At 45.5% G+C, this 20,350-nt stretch overlaps 1 long non-coding RNA gene and 1 pseudogene across 1 annotated transcript in view; one reads left to right on the forward strand and one right to left on the reverse strand.

Moving 5' to 3' along the window:
* Window positions 1–670: 670 nt before the first annotated feature.
* Window positions 671–20,350, reverse strand: part of LOC144120069 (uncharacterized) — a gene marked incomplete in the record, with an annotated part of 69,844 nt that continues 50,164 nt past the window's right edge. The window contains 1 exon segment of the long non-coding RNA XR_013312425.1: window positions 671–780. This is a non-coding gene — a long non-coding RNA (uncharacterized LOC144120069).
* LOC144118752 (uncharacterized) lies at window positions 14,647–19,427 on the forward strand (annotated as a pseudogene).

Raw genomic sequence — 20,350 nt, forward strand, 5'->3', positions numbered from 1 at the left:
CAGGAAAACGCACATGTATTGCTGGGAATTTTGGATACAGAATTTTCCGTCTTCTTCATTCAGAATTCTCACGTCAGTACTGAGTAGTTTGCGTTCGTTCATTTGAAGTGAATTTCCATGGATCCAGCAGCATGAGGAAAAATTTTCTTCACGCATCATCGTTCGGTTGGGAATCTGGCTGACAGTGACGAGACCTATTTTTTGTCACAGACCCTAAGGCTGCCCGTTGCGCTAGTACGCTGAGACACTGCTGCCGAAGTTACTGCTGTTGCAGCTTCCCCGCAAAAATTCGAATGATCACCCGTCCGAATTGTTCGTTTTAACCTGAAAATATATGCAATATAGGCGGTAAACAATGCTCCGCTGACTAGAGTTGCGATATGGGTTAGCAAAATAATAGTAAGAGCGACTCTGCACATAGACTGGCGCTGTTTGCCACACGTCAAGTCTGTTTGGTGCCAAGGCCGCAGTTATGGGGATTTTTGCTAAACCGAGCAAGTGGCTGGATTTCATAATGACATTTAAAGGTTTGTACTATGCCGAAAATTGCTTAATTCATGCATAAAATCTTTCAAGCATTTCAGCACCGGAAACAGTCTGCCAGCATTTCTCATTCATCAGAGTATATTATATTGCCACAAGAGCTTAATATTGAAATAGAGTGTCAAACTTACGTGTAGCCGGTTACAGTCTGTTTTATCATGTCACAAGTCAAATTGAAGCAATATTTAGTGGCGACCAATAAGTGAGGGAAAGTGTGTCCGTTGAAAACGCATCCATCTGAAAGTGAAACAGGGGTGTGAATTCTTGCAGTAGACCAACTTGAAACATTTTTATTAGCATGCCGACCCCTGCTTGATGTCATTTATATTCTAAAAGCTATGATTCAAGCATGCCTGCTCCCATGAAATTATTTTTTGAAACTTTGTTTTTTTGAAGAAACGAAATTGCGTAGTAATTGCCTCAAACCTGGGTGGATACCCGAACCACGCTGTGAAGTAAGTTTTAAAGGAGGAAGTGAGAGAAGGAAGGAATAATTACAGGATTGCGATTGTCAGCATAAGAGCGGAAATGCGCAAGCCTTTCCCTCCCTTTTCCTTTTTTATATAATGAAAAGTAGACTTAAGTCCACGTCCATGGCTATTTGACATCAATTTCCTAGACGAGAAAACTATGTCGACGCTCAGGGCTATCGTGATATCTGAAAGACACTCGCGGGAATCGAACCCACCATCTTCGCGGGACACGAACAGACAACCTTCACAGGACTCCAACACATGACCTTTTCGGAGCTCGAACATACGTCCTTTGCGAGGCTCGAAACTACATCCTTCACGAGACTCGAGTCCGCCACTTTCATGGGACTCGAACCTAAGACCTTTTCGGTATCGCCACCATCATCATTAGTATCATCACCACTAAGCTCACCACTATCATCATCACCGCTCTCACCAACTCTCACTATAGCTATCATCATCACTGTGTTCATGACTATCTTTAGCCCTATCACTAGCGGCAGCTATCTTCCAGAGAACTCCGGCTCAGTAGCCGAGCGCTTTAACCATTGAGCCACCGTGACGGGTATGCCTTCTCCCACCATAGGGTATTTCAGACCCGCCGCTTGGGTACGTGGGCTAAAAATCACGCCATCGGATACCGCAATGCCTGTGCAAGAAGGCTTACATAGTGCCATATTGGGCACCCACTTCCCCGACGTTCCTACCCGTGCCACTCTGTGTGGGGGAGCGAACTGGCGAAGTACTTCAGCGTAGAGACGGGCCTACTGCGCCAGTCTTTACACCAGAAGGGCTCTGTCAGCTGTCGCCTTCACGCAGAGTGGCACAGGTCCAAACTTGGAGGAGAGATCTGTTACTTTGACTAACTACAGTGTATAAAAGTAAAGCGGCGTTTTCAAAATTTAAAGCCGCACATAATGTAATTCTAGGTGCTATTTTTGAAGACTTCAGAAAAGGCCTGCTCATAGCGAGTCGAAGTTCTTAGAGGAATCGAAGAGTAGATGACCAACTGATAATGAAATGAAACGGGCCGAACAGCATCAGCTTTTCTACTTCTATGCATGCGCCTATCCTATGGTGCTCATTGCCGATGCGATTGCAGCAACCGGAACGATTTCTCCAATTTCATACCGCGAGGAATTCCTTAGAAGCTCATAAACTGGAATTTGATGGTATTTCTCAAAGTGTGAACGTGCTGCTGGGGACAAAAGTTTCCGGGACGCGAGTTCTAGAAAAAACGTTTATTGCAGACCGACCTCACTACCCGGTCTCCTGATAATGTATGAAGGCATTAAAGGCTAAAATGCTCCTTCCTTTCATCAAAATATCTGGCGACTGGGTAGTGAGGTGCAGCTGCAATAAACGTTTTTCCTAGAACTCGCGTCCCGGAAACTTTTATCATCGGTAGTACACTCAGCAGCTTCCGTCTTAACGCACTGTAGCAGTTAGCCGCGTTCTCGAGCTTCTGTTGGATATTTATGCATACGTGACATGAAATCACTACGATGCCGAGGAACGATAATATTACACGGGTGCAATTAAAATCGATGTTTTGAATAACAACAGTAGTAAGGTTGCAGCATAACGCCACTGACAGTGCGACTGGACAGGCAAACCAGTTTGTTTGGGTCAGTGCACGCGCATCATATATGACCGAAACTTGCTGCCGGTTGTTTCGCAGTGGCCGCATTTGGAAGCTCTAGCCTCTTCGGCCCGATCCTAGACTGCTAAACCGCCGGTATGTGAGTTGGGGTCAGCAAGAACTCATACCCAGAAAATCTCTTCAAGTGAATTTGTTCATCTTGAAGTTGTTCATGAACGTATTTTTTAGAGGAAATCGTATGATTGGGCCTTGAAAATCAATACTTCCGCCGGTCTCCCCACTGGGCGTTTGTAACTTTCTAGCACCTGTGAAAACCACACCCAATTGGTTCTCCATGGCAATCTTAACAACTCTCTGCCAGCGCAGGACAATATTTAAAATCATGTATTTGCTAAGCATTTGAAGATCAGACCATTCCTATAAAAATGTTCCTAACGGTAGCTTACAACAATACACAGTTGTCTCATTCAGCAGAGCTCAAGAAAGCTGGAACTGTGAAGATCTTAGGTTGCACAGTGGCTCGTAGCTTTCTTCATATTAGAGATTAAATTTGCAAATTTTTACACTCCTTCATATTCTTCCCAGAAGGTATCCAGTTTTTCTTTTGGAGCTTCTGTGGTGGGTTTCCTCATAGTCTAAAGCTAAATATAGATCACTCAGGAGCGCAAGAAATTTTGATTTGGCTTTCATTGGTTTTTCTGAGTTGTTCTTAAGGTTTTTCCAGAAACGCGATCAGGACTTTTTTATCCAACAAGTCATTTTCTAAGAGTAATGAATCCGCATTATCTTCAAGCATTAAAGAAACGTCCCAGGTAGCACATTACAGCGGGCCAATATTAGAAATCCTTGGCAAAGAATGGCCCTTAGAAGGCAAAGAGTTCGCAATGAGCATCTGACATTGGCTGAACCACTCACTGACACATATAATGAGGGCTTTGATTCTCCATCGCTTTTCTAGTATTGGCAGTACAATCATCAAATTATGGCCATTATGGGCCACGTTAGCCAGAATTCTCCCACTCTGCCATTGCTGGCTGTGCCATCTCAGAATCATGGCCTATCACGGGCCATGTTAGCCAGCGTTCCCCACTGTGGGCCGGAATTGGCTGCACCATTATAGATACCTGTATATATTGGCCTAGCTTCGCTATCATTCATCCAGTGTTAAAAGTATACTGGCAAGCGCTGGTCAACCTTGTGCCACGTGCTAATGCGACATGGCAACGTTAAATATTGCCACAACAGAGAAAGAAAGTTAATAATTTTCCAAACCCGTACAAACTGACTTGAGCTCTCTATACGAGGTTTGAGAGCTTAATAGGTCTGTCTAATCTCAGTTTAACTATATTTAGCATGTATACGTGGCCAAAGTAGATATTTTATGTTGAACTTTGAGACATCAAAATGCATTTTCCTGGAGCACATCATAGCATACCAGCAGTATTAGAGTAGTAGCGCTGTGCTATTACTCTATTACTACAACTGCAATTCTGTCATAATACCCATGCTGCTCGGACTTTTAAGTGCCATTTGAGTCAAACGGTATTCGACACTTCGAATGGCTTTCGGACCAAGCAGAGTTCTTAGGTGCTTCACAACCACTTCCAAACGCATTCGCTCACTGTATAGCAATGGTGCTGCTGCCGTTAAGCTTTGTTCTCTCCGTTCGCTGATTTTAAGTGGTAGAACGACGTGACGACGGCTTCAGGGGTAGGCAGTGGACTGTGCATATTCCGCCACAGAGGAACTGGTCGGTCGCATATGGCCGACGATGACAACATCCAGAACAACCACTATAAATCTATAGAATTCTATTGTTAATACTGGGTAGCTAGAAGCGGTGGCAACTAACCACTTGAGTTTCTTTTAAAAGGCCACGTAAATTTGGTAATTAACAAATGCGCGCTGGCGTGAGCCTGTGGTAATGATGCGTGTAAATTATACGGCTTATCCAAGCCGCTAATCAACAAAATATATTTTTTTTCTGAAGTCCACAGAGAGAGCTCACGCTGTACCCTTTTTCCGATTTCTGGGCATAATAACCCGCCTATTTGTCATGAAACGTTTGCATTTGAACGCGTTTTGCACGCTCTCCTTCCGCGAGGATCTGAAAACCAGCTCAAAGGCATTTATTTCTAAAAAATTAAAATAACTTTCATTTCATACATTTTTTTATATTAAAAAGCACTTTTTTGCTTCACTCTAGAGAATTCACTGCCACACTGCACAGCGTGTGTCTGCTTAGTGGAGATCCTAATCAAACGTAATAAATCTTTCCAAGTGCATTTCCTAAGCTGACTTCGTGCGCAATTTTAGCAACGTCCAGAAACAAAGCAGTGGCGTAGTAATTTACAGTTATTAGTTGCGCACGCCCGAAATATTAGGCAGCCGCTTTAAAGACGCAATCAGTGACACGCTAAGAGACTCCTACGTTTTGGTACGCCGTTCGCTGTGATCGCGCCTTTCCCTGTGTTTCCTGATTTGCTTTATTTTCCTTTTCTGCATATCGTAATGTTGCAAACTATTGTTTTTGTGCGTTTTATTGTTCTGTTGCGTAATTTGCATTGAGGGCTATAGCTCTTGCTCACGTCTTTGCTTATTTGCTCGCAAATTATATTTTTTTGCTTTCGAACATTACCTTTATTGTTTAAAAGGATTGGAAATAGTTGCGATTCACAGTTAGACACGTTTTCGTTTGTTTTTTCTTTTTTGTGTGAAAGTTCAACACCAACAAAAAATTTGAGGATTTTTCGACGACCAGAGAATAAATATACTGAAAAATTGTGTTTGACATGTAGTTACCTAACTTTTTTGCCACATGTGCCGTATATAACACTATGAATGACTGCGAGTTTGCTTCCACAGTATTTTATTTATTGTTTTACATTTTGTTATTTTATGGTACATTTTTAGCCATATTGAAATAACAAGAGGGCGCAAAAAATACGCGAGTGTCTGAAGTAGTTTTGGCGAAATACATCGCGAAGCTCCACCTTTCTTGCTTCGAAGTTATCGACCGCCAAACATCATGCTTTTCCTGTAGCTTTGAAACAATACTTTGACGCTTCCACGTTTCGAATACTCTTGGCTCTTATAGATATTGCCTTTCTCAACTGCCCATGACTCATTCTCCGAAAATTATGAACCCCTTTCACTCCTTTCGACCCCCGCCCCTTCTCTCTTTCAAGTCTCGTATCTGTCCAACTCTTCTACCGGCCGTGCATTTTATACGTAGTGTGCTAAACACCTGCGCCAAGAAGCACATTTTTTGTGATTTTATTCACTTCCTCCTAGCTGTTTCCTCCATGCGCAGCTACGCGCTTCGCCGTACGTGTACCCCTCCCCCTCCAAAATCTTCCTTTCTCCACCTTTCACCTTGGAACTTTTTCTCGCGACCACAAAAGCTGTGTAAAAGAAAATGACTCTCCCCTTCAGCCCCCCCCGCCCTATCACCGTCGCCTCCCCGGTCATTCGTCACACCGCTATGCATCACCATGACACATCCTTGACTGACAGGTCTTGCCTTGTCTGGCACAGCGGCGCCCAACCAGACAAACTGCGCAAGACTGCGCAAACGAAAATGCACTTCTGATACTATGTGAGAGCTCTGAAGCGATTTTCTATCCAGGTCTCCAATATCTTGTTTGTAAGTACCACAATTTTTTTATCTTCAGATACGTCGGAAATGAATGTGATTTTTGGAGTAAGCGTTGCTTTGACACGCGGCTTTATTTTTTTCGACGCGAAAAGAGAACGACACGAAGAGCGAGGACGGGTTCTGTGTATCTACTCTTATTACGAAATACCTGGCTTGACTTTGTACGGAATGCAAATCTGCCCGAATGGTAAGAATTTTCGTCTTCAGCGCGATATATTCACCAAACATTCACTACTTTGTCGAACAGCGGGTTTTAAAGGGAACTGAGGAGAAATTGAAGTTGGCTTGTATCATTAGAATACCAGCTCCTGATCACAAATACACCACTTTTACTGAAAACAAAGCTCTTGTAAGATAGAAAGCAGCAAGAACCAAAATACGGGTATCGCCGCCACAGGCCAATCTCGCAAGTACAAGCGTGATGACGTCATAAAAGAAGAGACGCCCCCTTGAAGGAATTTTCCGTACTGCATGGAAGCTACGCATCTCTGAGGTTGTCAAAGGAAGGTTGCGTGGTTCAATATTGAAGTAAGTGTTGGTTTGAACCAACAGTGCACTTTTATCACACAACGAAGACAGACATAGGACAACCTGAATGTTGGAAGGAAAGAAAACCGATGCTTGGTGACGCCACAGGCGGCCAGTAGAGTTTCGGTTTTTTATGGCGCTTCGCGTTTATGAGCTTTGCGTGCCCCGTGGCTTTGTTTTTGACGCGCTACGATTTACAATCGCCGAACAGCAGAGGAACTACAGGTGCCGCTTCAAGTGCTAGTTAACCTTTGAAGGAGCCTCTTAAGGCTAGTCAGATGATTGCCACGGTAGACGAAAAACTACCATGGCACGATGGTTGGTGATCGAACAAGGCAGTTAGCAATATAAAGGGCACTTGTGCCTTCGTACACTCGCCCGGCGAAACGTTCCCGGCTGTGGCAGTCAACTTCAAACTGCATTTCGGAACTCGCTTATTAGGGACGGGAGACAGGATGCAAGGCAGTTAAGAAAGAGATTTGGAACCTGGAGAGAACGTGACTTCGCTCTCCTCCAACTCGTTTGTTAGCGGTTCCATTCAATAGCTTCGGCAGTTGGGCGGAGCTGTTCTCTTCGAGCTCTCGGCTAATTTAATCCATTCACAGTACACATCTGAAGGTACATGCAAGTGGGCGAGAGAGCCCGATCCAGTGGACCCCATACCTCCAGAAATGTGCGGAACGCGTTGAAGCATCGTGCGTCGGTTTTACTTTCAAACCGCCAACTTTAAACTCGAGCGCACTTGAGCACCCATCCGTTTTTTGTGGCAGAAGAAAAAAAATAACCTGGCCCTTACAACCGCGAGAAACCTTCTCGACGCCGCCTGCTGCACCGTGCAACAGCACTCTTCAAGGATTAACAATCCATTGGCCCCAAAGCCTCGGCCAGCATCCGATGGGCGCGACGCGCTGACCTTGTCCTCGCCTCTCGCGACTCCCCGTACTGATGTTAAGATATTTAATTAGCAACGGCTGCTCACTGAGGAAGGGGGATACGAACCACCGGTGCCTAACCTAACCGTACTCCCTCAAAAGCATCGCACGCTCTCTGGGGCTGAGGTCGCGGAAATGCAGGCTGGAGTTTTTGCGAAAACTTCGTTGTCGGGTTCGGCAACGGGATCCATCGTAACACTGGCAAGACGCCGGTGCAAACGTGAACGAAGCGGCGGTAGCGACTTCCGATAGATGCCTTCAACGTGCGGCGGCGGTGGTGGTGGCAGTGGTTTTTATTAAAATAATAGTAAAAAAGGAACGAAAAGATTTTGCTAGCCCCGGCATCTGCCATCGATACTGAAGCTTCTGAGCTGGGACAGCGGAAATAAAGCATAGCAGGCAGAATGAAGAAATGAAATGAAAGAGGTGAGGGGACAGGACGAGAGGATAGGGGGAGAAGTAATATGTACAAACTATTTACACAATAAGAAATGTGTCCAGGTTGTACGCATGATTAGTTCATTTTAGAGGAATTATATCACACACGCGCACAGCACTGTGTTGGCTACAACTGAGTGCTGTGCGCGTGTGTGATTTAATTCCTCTAAATCAATCAGCGGTCGCTCTCATTTTGGCTGCTGCTAGACCGCACCGCTAGCTGCTAGACAGCACCACTAGCCACCAGAAATCACGGAGTCTGCGTTTACGTCAGTTTCACGCCACTCTGTCCTGTGGCGTCATAGGAGGGCGCCGAGTTTAAATCGGATGGCGGGAAAACCTTTTAAACCTTAGAATCCAAATTTCTTTGAAGTAAATGCATCTTTCGCTCCCGGACAAGCGGCAACAAAGCCATGAAATGCTGAACTATCAGATTTTTCTAACAAAAAAATTGATAGAGTTCTCCTCACTGTCCTTTTAATTCATGTGACCTGACATCCGATGCATCCAAGTATACGTTTGTCATGTACCGCTTATGAAGAGATATCATAACTGCTTAGTGTTTCATTGTAAACCAGTCGGTAAGAATATCTGGTATTTTCTAACTCTTTGAAGCCCTTCCTGCAATCCAGCGGACCAAGGCCAATCAATCCAGCTTGTCTACAGCAGCCATCGGGGTATACTTTGGACCTCCTCGCAATACTTGCTTGACTGCGGGAGAGACAGCCGGGTCTCTCAAGAAGGTGATAGAAACCGGAGCTTCACCTTTTGCCGTACCTTTTGGAAGGCTGGCATGAATTCTGTCACAGAAATTCTGCTTCAGCGTGCATCGTATTTGTGGCAGCTACACATTAGTATATATCGAGAGGAGCCGTGTGGGCTCGAAAGGAAACAAGTTTATGAACAAAGCGTTCAAATGTCCCACCTGTTTGGAACACTCAAATTTAATGATCTTCAAAAATCTTCTCCAATGGCCAATCTTGGGTCCAAAACAACAGAAGAAATATATATCTCCTGCGTGGAATTGTTCTTTCCAGCGCAAAAAGAATGAAAATCGCTGCTCTTCATATCGTTTCAACTATCACGTTGGGGAACTGAGGGCACCTTTCCCGGAGTGAAAGATGACACACAGAAAAGCGAAGTGCAGAAAAATTTGGCAACAGCCGCTGTTACTCAGTGGTTAGAGCGCTCGGCTACGGATCCGAAATTCCCGGGTTTGAACCCGACCGCGGAGGCTGCGTTTTTATGGAGGCACGTTTATGGAGGCGAGACCTTCGAATATCGTGGGTTCGTGGGTTCGGATCCCACCGGCGGCATGCTTGTTTTTTATTCTGCTTTATAAGTAATTTTCTTTAAGCAATAGATTAATATAAGTATTATTATCCCACTGATAAGCACAACACATTAAAAAATATTCCCGTATGCACCTTGGTTTCGGTGACTGTTGTTTTCCTTAACAAGTTCCCTTACATATATATATATATATATATATATATATATATATATATATATATATATATATATATATATATATATATATATATATATATATATATATATATCCCACCGGCGGCATGGTTGTTTTTTCTGCTGCTTTATAAGTAATTTTCTTTAGGAGGTTTAGTAATCTAAGTAATATTATCCCACTGATAACCACGACACAAAAAAAAAGAACGTTCCCCAATGCACCTTGGTTTCGGTGGCTGTTAGCTCCCTTCATAAGTTTGTCAACCGGGCCCCTCATTTAATTGACCTTGTCTGCTATATATATATTTATATATATATATATATATATATATATATATATATATATATATATTCCCGTATGCACCTTGGTTTCGGTGACAGTTGGTTCCCTTAACAAGTTCCCTTGAGAAAGGACAAGCTCTGTCCGAAACGTCGACTCAAAATAAATCTATGGCTAAATGAAGCGTTTTCAACTTTGAATATATATATATATATATATATATATATATATATATATATATATATATATATATATATAGATATTTACGATGTTCGGTCAACAAAATAAAGATGACTATTGGCTTCTCCCGCACCACTACTGTATCGCGGGTGTAATCCCAATAATAACATAAAAGATATTGCCCTGGGGCAATTTAAATTTTGCCACCGGAGTGTGGAAAAAAATGAATAGTAAAATGCTACTATAGCGACCCACAACCCGGGGATGTGGGCCCGGGGAGACTCCCCTGATCTCCCCTGGGATGTAGCGGGAGGTGTTGGCTAAATGGGTTATGTGAATTTGGAGGGGAATGGGGACAGCGAGTTTTTCGTTCAGATCCTTCGAATGTCTCGACTCTATTACTGGCCTGTCTGGCCAGGACAGGGAGGACGTCGAAATTTCCCAATGGTGCGGCCCCCGATTACGAGATCCCCGACCACCCACCGAACGCAAAGGGCTTCGACCACCGGAGACAGGAGAACCTACGACGGCGCTAGCTACCGGGGGTGGTGTGATCCGACTAGTAGACGCTTAGTTCATCAGCCTATCGACCCTCCGGCCCTCGGTGCCATGACCTAGCACTTCCAGGGGAACCCACATATGCTTCCAACCAACCAACCAACCATGCACTTATTTTCTCCCCTAGCTTGCTCCGAACATAGTGAAGGGGGGAGTGTTCAAGGCAGGGCAGACCGGAGCCACATGCCAAGAACGCGGCTTAGGGCGAGATGACCCGAGCCTACTCCTCCGTTACTCCACAGCATCGACGGTTTTTGCACAGGTCGTACTAAAACCCCTTACCTCGGCGTCCCGCGAAGGCCCTTACGGCCCCGCAGCCGGCCTGAGTCCGCTTCCCCGAGGCGTCGGTTAGAGCCCCGGTACTATGAACCCCCGCGCGACCCGGTCTTCTCAGGAACCAGAAACTGCGTGCCGGTCGCCAGACGTGCACGCCCCCGCGTGCGGAAGGAAGTTGCATACATTTGAAAACCTTTTGACATTTGTACATGCCTTCCGTGCCGGATTCCGTGGGTCCAGCCTGGTAATTTCACCAGGCCTGCCTCAACTCAGGCATCGGACCACATGGGCGCAACTGGCCCTCACAGTTGCGTGGGAGTCGCTGCCACTTCCATGGAGTTCGAATTCCCAGAGGATGGGCCCCGGCCATATCCATCCCCACCGCTGGCGTTGCACTGGAACAAAGCCTAGTACCCGAAACTACACCGGCCCGTATCCAGAGGCAGGGCGAGGGCACAAGCAGGCTGCACAGTCTGTTTTCCCCCCTGACGTCACAACAGTCATGACCCCGGTTTCTTACACCCTTTTCGCTGCATCCGAACTACCACATCCACTTGTGGCGTTTCGACCAGCCAGGTTCGGACGCTGCACCAGATTATGACGCTTTTTACTGACACAAACTCGAATGCGCCCCCGGTCGGCGCATACTTGCGGCAACTGACGCGAGCAGGCGGAAGTGTGGTGCCCAGATCTATACTTGCCAGAAAGAAGCCTGCGGTGAGCACGCGCTGTAGCGCTCAGTCGCCGCAGTCACCTTTTGCGTATTGCTAGTGGGCACGTGCTGATTGTTAACCACAGGGCAGGGGTCCTGGCCGGTGCCTGGCGCCTTGTGACGTCCTCGGGGAAATCTGCGCACGCGAAGTGGCTCCCCACGGAATCGAATCGTCATAACGGCCGCGGATCACGCTTTAATCAGAGGGCTCACGGTTCTCTTGATCGCCGCGGAGCGATTTAGACTGAAGGGCCGCAGCCGCTCTTCTCCATGTGAATTTCGCGAATCAATCTCGACGACGCGAGTACGAGAGGAAGGTAGCACGAGGCATATTGTGACGGGTGCCCCTTTCTGACGCCTGACGCGGGGCGGCACTGGGCGCGCAGGGTGCACGCTTAGCCGGCATAGGAGTGCGTACGGGGGGGGGGGGGGCAGGGGGAAGCGAGCGATGCCTTCCTCCCAGACATTTAATAGAGGCGCCAAGTTTTCCCCGTACATTTAGTCTTTTGGACCTGTCGGATCATTTAAAGTGCAGGGTTATGGACATGCAGATTTCCTGATGATACTACTAAAAGTTAGTGCTCGATAACATTTGGTACTGTAGGGGACAAAACTGGTATACTCCATGCAGCGGGAGCCGGAGCAACGGAAAACTAAAGTCTCTAAAGCGGGAAAAGTACCGCATTCGTTTTCTCTCCGCACCGCGCCGGCGCGTCAGTCCGCTCGTCATTCCCCGCCATAAATGGTCTGCTCGCTTCTTTCTCGCGGCCGCCGACACACAGATCGTCTGGATAATTACGAAGCACTTGCTTTTCTGGGCTGGGACAAGAGTGTACAGCATTTCCAGTCATGTACTGACGCTTGCGCATTTGATGCCTGCATAAAGACATCGAAGAACGCCTGAGTTCTGAGCTTTTGGGTGCAGCAATCGACGGCAATTGGCCAAAACGCTTTTTGTTATTCCCAGGGGAACAGAAAGACTTCAAGCGACCAGCTATATGGCTCCACAGAATCCGGCGGGCGAAATTTGTTGGCATGTTTTCGCGACAGTGTGCGTGATGCATACGCAAGCAAAAATTCAGTGGAACACTTAAGTCTCCTTGCGTGAGAGAATGCGAAAGCATTCGTGCCTTCCTATGCGCTGTTTGTGATTCTTGTATGCGGCCCAGGCCAAATTTGAAAGTCACCATCGAGTTTTCTGCAGTCGAATTAAGTTGCACTTTGATTATGGTGCAGATCGGCCGAAGTCTGATTTTAGATGTGGTTGGGCCAAATTTAAGAGTGGTTCGGGGCAAATTTTGAGGGCATCATCGTGTTCGCCATAGTGAAATTAGGGTGTACATCGGTTTTGGTCAAAATCAGCCGAGGTCAAATTTCAAGTGTTGGTGGGCCAATTTTGGGATTGGTCCGGGGGAAATTTGAAGGTCATCATAATGTTCGCCGCAGTGAAATTAGGTGCCAAAACGATTTTGATCCGAATCTGCCCAGGCCAAATTTCAGGAGTGGGTCGGCCAAATTTGGGAGTGGTCCAGGCAACATTTGGAGGTCATCATCGTGTTTACAGTAGTCGAATAAGGTTGACGTCGATTTTGGGGCAAATCGGTGGAAGTCAAATTGCGGTGGCGGGAGAGCTAAATTTGGGAGTGGCTCGGGCCAAATTTAGAGGTCATCATTGTGTCCGCTGCAGTGAAATTGTGCTGGACATAGTGTTTGGCCCATATCGGCCAAGGTCAAATTTGTCTCCCTAAATGCTTAAATGTATGAGTTACACATCCGGTCACACATGCGCGGGCAGATTTTCGTTCCATGAGCCTAGAAAGGCCTCCGCCTTAATTGCAGCCTTTTTTTCTTTTCGCCTAAATAGCAAGTGAAAACTGTATGCTTCATTAGTTGCTGTATAAACACGCACAATTCACAAAACATAATTTATTCTGTTTAATATGCACAGCGCGCGGCCGTCGCTTCAGCGGCGCTGGACCAAATATGGCGGCGGGTCGGCGGCACCGGCAATGGTTGCGGTATTTTTCCCGTTTCAGTGACTTTACGGAAAACTGCATTGTAGCGCCATCTACAGGGTGCATCTGGGATCGATACAGCCAATGGGAGCCCTTTATTTTCTGCAGGCTTATCGCTTGACTCGTTTCAATGTTTCGTGCTTCAGCTCACCAAAATGCCGAGCGGCGCTGCAGCAGAAGCAATTTGGTGGTCGCCCTCTTTTTATTTTGTCCTCTTTTTTTTCCATGCGCATTCGGGATATGGCTTTGGAGCAGGCGCGCGCACCGGTATGTTATCGCATCATGCTGGTGCGTGCGTCGGCTCTCAAGAAATATCTCGAATGCGTATGGAAAAAAAAGGACAGAAAATAAAAAGAGGGCGACCAGATTGCTACTGCTGCAGCGCAGCTAGGCATTTTGGGGATCTGAAGCACGAAACATTGAAAGGAGTCAAGCGACAAGCCTGCAGATAATGAAGGGCTCCCATTGGCTGTCTCGATATCAGATGCCGCCTGTAGATGGCGCTACGATGTAGTTTTCCGTTTCATTACCATGCAGTGTGGTAGGAATAAACTGAAATTGGAGTAAATAGAAGAACAGTTAAGGCAGGAGGAATTAATGGTATTTGGTTTCATGGAAATGCATTTTAGGGACAAGGAGCAACCACCCTGTAACCCAGACTACGCATGGGAATATTGCAATACAATAGAGGGCAGCAGAAAGGGTGTGGAATTGGGGCATTCATTCATAAAAGTATGAATTTTCAAAGGGTTAAACTTGGATGCAAGGAACATTTATGAATTAAAGGAAACGTGGCAGTGGAGGAAACTCTCCTTGGCATTGTATACCTGTAGACAAGAGCTAATGCCAAAGAGGGAACAGGAAAATGTTAGAATGTGTTGCAAGCGCAATTGATGAGCTAGGAGGACAGGGCGAGATAATTAATTTATTCGGCATGAATGCACACAGAATACCTCGATGGATACACTGATTCGACAGGAACCATGCGGCTGGATATGTGTGACAGGCATGATTTATTTGTATGCAACAGTACCGAGAACTGCGGAGGGCTCATAACATGAGAGGCAGGGAGTCTGCACTCGACGATAGGTTATGCACTAATGTCATAGAGGATGTATAATAGACTAGGGGTTTTGAGCATACATGAACATGGTTCCAAAAGTCTAGGTAGTGATCACAAACGTATCAAGTTGAGTGTCAGCAGAGAGACCAATGTAGAACTAAAGCGAGATGAACAATCAGAGGAGAATTTTTACTCAGAAAAGAAATTGGAAGCAGCAGCCAAACAAACTGAGAAACTAATTTTTGAGCGTAATGAAACAGAATGGACTTATATCAAATTAACTCGATTACTTAAGCTTGAGCAAGCTAAGGTGCGAGTCAAGCCAAAGAGAAAAGACGCAAACCAAAGAGTTGGTGGGATGAGGAGGTCAAGCAGGCGATAGAGAAGCGTCAGGAAGTGTCCAGGCAACACAGATATTCCAAGAAGGGGCAACCAGAATCTGAAGTAGACACAAAATTGGATGCCTTCATAAAGTGTAGAAGGGAGGCATCCTATCTGATTAATTCAAAAAATTAGAAGAAAGGGTCCCCATCGATGTCAGAAGTAAATAAAAATGATAGAAAAGCAGCTCGGAAATACCTAGAAACATCTAAATACAATCAGTAAAAAGACTAGGCCGGAGCAAAGGTTTATTGTCGCAGATCAGGGTATTCGTCTAGAAGGGAATGAAGCAATGAAAGACGTAGAAACAAGGTGACAGAAAAATTCAAAGAAAAATGTTGCACATAATTTATCGCAGAAAGATAGACCGGTTGTTGCAATTGCTTCTCTTGAGCAAATATAGTGGGAAAGGGCAGAGAAGAAGGTTCAAGGTGGCACGTCAACAGGACCAGATGGTATTGTGATTATGTTAATAATAAAGCTAGGACGAAATTCAAGCAAACATTAATACAGGTAGTGAATAAAATGATAGTGGATGGCAAAGTCTCCGATGAATGGCGATTAAGTAGAATGAACATGATATATAAGGGAAAGGGAGACAAAGCTGGCGGAAGTAACTACCGTCCCATAACAGTGACAGCTGTGGTTTACAGGGTGGTGATGCATATTATAAAGGACAGACTGCAGGCTTCGGTGGAGAACGAGGGGGTGCTAGGGAAGCTACAAAATGGTGTCAGGACACAAGGCAGGTTGCAGGAAAATCTGTTTTCTTTGACGCAGTGTTTAGAAATTGCTGAAAAGGAACACAGGCCCGTATTGCTAGCATTTCTGGATATTAGGGGAGCCTATGACTCAATTATTCAAGAGTATTTGTGGGACTCACTGGGCACATTGAACCAGAAAGATGGAGTAATTAATCTTTTAAATGCTATATATAGAAGTGACAGAGTGCTTGTAAAATGGGAAAAAATGTGTCCGGCCATTTAGAGATACAGCGGCTGCTTAGGCAAGGATGTCCTCTGTCTACATTGTTGTTTATGTTGTACCTTAACGGGTTAGAGACAAAGCTAGAGAGGAGCGGACAAGGCTTCAACCTTTCTTTTTTCAAGCAAGTGAATCGATTAAACAGTCATTACCGGGACTAATATACGCCGATGATATAGGGCTAATGGCTGACAACAAGGAAGATTTGCAGAAGTTGATAGAGATTTGTGGTACGGAGGGAGATAGATTAGGTTTCAAGTTTAATCAGGAAAAATCTGCAGTAATGATATTTATTGAAGAGGGCGGCGAGCATAGAATACAGGAGTTCGTGCTAAAAGTAGTGAAAGAGTACAACTATCTTGGGGTGTGGATAAATAACAGTGCTGAGTATCTGACAGGGCATAAAAAGTATGTAATGAATAAAGGTGGTAGGAATGCAGCTTTCATGAAAAATAGAGCACTGTGGAATTACAATAGGCATTAAGTGGAAAGAGGGATCTGGAAAAGGGTGATGGTCCCTAGCCTGACGTTCGGTAATGCGGTCCTGTGTATGAGGCCAGATGTTCAAGCAAGGCTAGAAATTAAACAACGTGGCGTAGTGAGGCTAGCTTTGGGAGCACATGGCAATCCACCAAATCAGGGGTACAAGGTTATATGGGATGGGCGTCGTTCGAGAGCAGAGAGGCTAGCAGTAAGATAGCATTTGAGGAACGATTGAGAAACATGCAGGAAAAGCAGTGGGCTAGGAAAGTTTTCAGATACCTGTACATAACTAATGTTGACACGACATGGAGAAAGCGAACTAGAAAATTGACAAGCAAATATCTGGACAGCCGTAGGAGGGCAAATCAGCAATTATCAGTTAAAAAAGGTTAAAGGAACAGAGAGAGCTCTGTGGAAAACAGGGATACTGAAAAAATCGGCACTGGAAACTTACAGGACTTTTAAGCAGGAAACTGTCAAAGAAAATATGTATGATAAATGTAGGGGGAAGCTCTTTATTGTTTGAGGCCAGGACGTAAAATTTGCGGACTAAGGCATATAGAGTCGGGTACCACGAGATATACACGTTGTGCGTTGCGTACGGAGAGGAGGAGGAAGCGGCTCAAAACTTGATACTTTTCTGTAAGAGGCTTCACCCTACAGTGGAAAGCAGCGGGCTTTTTTATCCAAGGCATTGGGGTTTAAGGGGATATGGTAGGGTAAACTCCGCAAAAAATCGATTTTTCAATTTTGGCACAAAAAAATCAACGGCACTCTAAGGAACGAACCTGCGGAAGCGCGACATCGAGCACCCGCTCAAAGCAGTTTAAATGACGCGCCGAAGTGTGCCGCGCGCTCTGGTGTTTAAAAATGGCGGGCAGTCGCCGGAGGCCGGTTTGTGTATCATTGTCTTTCGCAGTTTTCTTCGTTTCCGGGCGGTTTTTTTTTCGCTTGTGTGTGTGCGGCAAGTAAGTAGTACATATTAAAAGATCATATGCTGTTGAAAATATTTAATATATAGCAGATGTGCCGCAAGTGGCGCTGTTGTAGCGTGTGTCGTCTTTTCATGCGTCTTTGTTTTCTTCCCGTCATTACGGTTGTTGGCGCCTGTGGATTTTCAAACTTATTACTTGCGCAGAAGATGGCCCGATCGTCCATCAAATGATCCAGAAAGAGAACTTTCAAAGGAAATTGGCTCACGAGAAAGACGGCCAATGAGAATCCAGCACGACGAAGCGCAAGCCTATCGAAACTTGGTGAGAGAATCGGCGGTGAATCGTTCGATGTAGACGGCGCAAGTACCACTGGTTACCGTCTGGTCGACATAGCTCTTCTCCGCAGCTTCTTGCGAGATGTTGCTGTGTGCAAAAAGTGCAACAAGGGACATATCGTTTCGGAAGAAGCTATTGAGAGGCGGAGCGGTTTGGCATCCTTCAAAAATGCAACCTGCAGCGAGTGCGATGCCCTGAATGTACTCGAGACATCCAGGCGCACTGCTGGCAACGTCTTTGAAGTGAATCAAAGGTTCTTTTATGCTCTTCGTACCTGCGGAAAAGGACTGGCATCTGGTGGCAACATGTGTGCTGTGCTCAATCTACTGCCACCGCCAGCAAAGTTTGCCTCGTACAACGCCAGGCTTCTTGACGCATCCACGACCACTGTGAGCAATAGTACGGCAAAAGCTGCCGAAGAACTGAAGAAAGAGGCCTCCGCCTCCGGTGGAGAGCTGGAAATTGCGGTCACAGTGGATGGACATGGATGAAGCGGGGTTATTCTTCACTACATGGCGTCGTAGCTGCAATATCGGCTGACACAGGTAAAGTGCTGGACTTTGAAGTTGAATCCAAGTTTTGCAACATGTGTGCCCGCAACCTTCACTCAGATCACAACTTGAGCGAATGTAGAGTTGCCTACGATGTGCCATCAGGTGGAATTGAATCTGCTGGAGCTGTAAAAATCTTTGGACGATCTGTTGAAAAGCACCAACTAATGTACACAAGTTACATTGGTGATGGAGACAGCAAGGCGTACATTTCTGTCAGACACTCCCAGCCCTACGAAAAGGCTATAGAAAAACATGAATGTGTAGGACATGTCCAGAAGCGAATGGGCACCAGGCTCAGGAACATCAAGAAGAATGAGAAGGAAAAAAAGCTTGCCGATGGTCCGCCACTTTCCGGGAATGGACGCCTCACAGAAAGGGACATCGACTCCCTTCAGGTTTACTATGGCAAAGCTATTCGGGGAAATACAGACAGTTTGGATAATATGAGACGAGCTGTATGGGCGATATACTTTCATAAGTTATCCACAGATACCAAGCCCAGCCAGGGACTCTGCCCGAAGGGGCTATCTTCATGGTGTGGGTATAACCGCAGCCTTGTTGAGGGAAACCTTAAAACCTACTCCCACAAAAAGTGCATTCCTGAGGCCGTGATGGACGTCATCAAGCCGGTATTCAAGGCTTTGTCAGATCCAGGTCTTCTGAGCAAACGTCTTCATGGGCGAACACAGAACACCATTGAGTCGCTCAACAAACTCATCTGGTGCCGCTGCCCTAAGACGACATTTGTCAGTTCTGAAGCATTGAAGACAGCAACTAACGATGCTGTAGCCTACTACAATGACGGTAATTCTGAGCGTAAAGCTGTTCTAGAGGCCCTTAGAATTGTTCCAGGTGTGTTTTGCAATGTTGCCCTCGACAGGATGGACAAAGAGCGTATTAACAGGGCAGAATTCTATGGTTCTGCCGAGAGCAAGGAAAGGCGACGGATGAAAAGAAACAATAAGAGGGGTTTCGGAGACACATGCAAGAATGTCAGCAGTGACATGTATTCTCCTGGGGAATTTTGAGCATCAATAGGCAGTATGAGAATATAAAACTTCATTTTTCTCAAATTGCGTTTTTATGAATTCTTCAAATTCAATGTACCTTTTCTCATAAAGTGTTCATCCGATTCCAATGGAACTTTGCACAAATATGTTAAAACTAGTCATAAATTTTATGAACTAAAAAATCACTGATGGTAAGAAGGATAACTTGGAAAAAAATTAAAAGTCAAGGTACACCCTCTGTGGCTCCGTGCACGCAGTGATATTTTTTTTTTTGCGCAAACTTAGGAGGAGATCTGATATCTCTTTAGTTCCGATTTAACCTGTGGGTATTTAGAATAAAACTTCATAATATCAACACATTTCTCTCTATGGTTGCAGAGAAAAGGTACACTGAATTTTTAAACACACCTGAAAATTTGGAAGTGGGCCACAGAAAAGTGTGCCATCTAGATACAAAGTGTCTCATGGTGTGTCCAGGGGCATTTTTTGTGAGCACGCGGAATGTGATGCGAATATCTGTAACCGTTTATAAAATATTACTTTAAAACTAACATGCACCATTTACCCTACATTACCCCCTTAAGCACAGTGAAGGGAAAGTAGATTTTAAGCCGGTAGAAGTAACCAAGCGAAGGTTATCTGAATGGTGGCTAAAATCAAGACAAGGTTAAAAATTTCTCGTCATGGCTAGGTGGCTTGAACCACCACCCGATTTAAAGGGTTCAGCCTTATCCATCCATCCATCCATTCATTCATCCATCCATCCATCCATCCATCCATCCATCCATCCATCCATCTATCTATCCATCCGTCCGTCCGTCCGTCCGTCCGTCCGTCCGTCTGTCCATCCATCCATCCATCCATCCATCCATCCATCCATCCATCCATCCATCCATCCATCCATCCATCCATCCATCCATCCATCCATCCATCCATCCATC

The sequence above is a fragment of the Amblyomma americanum genome, chromosome 2 (genome assembly GCF_052857255.1).
Source record: "Amblyomma americanum isolate KBUSLIRL-KWMA chromosome 2, ASM5285725v1, whole genome shotgun sequence".
In the NCBI taxonomy this organism is placed as follows: domain Eukaryota; kingdom Metazoa; phylum Arthropoda; class Arachnida; order Ixodida; family Ixodidae; genus Amblyomma; species Amblyomma americanum.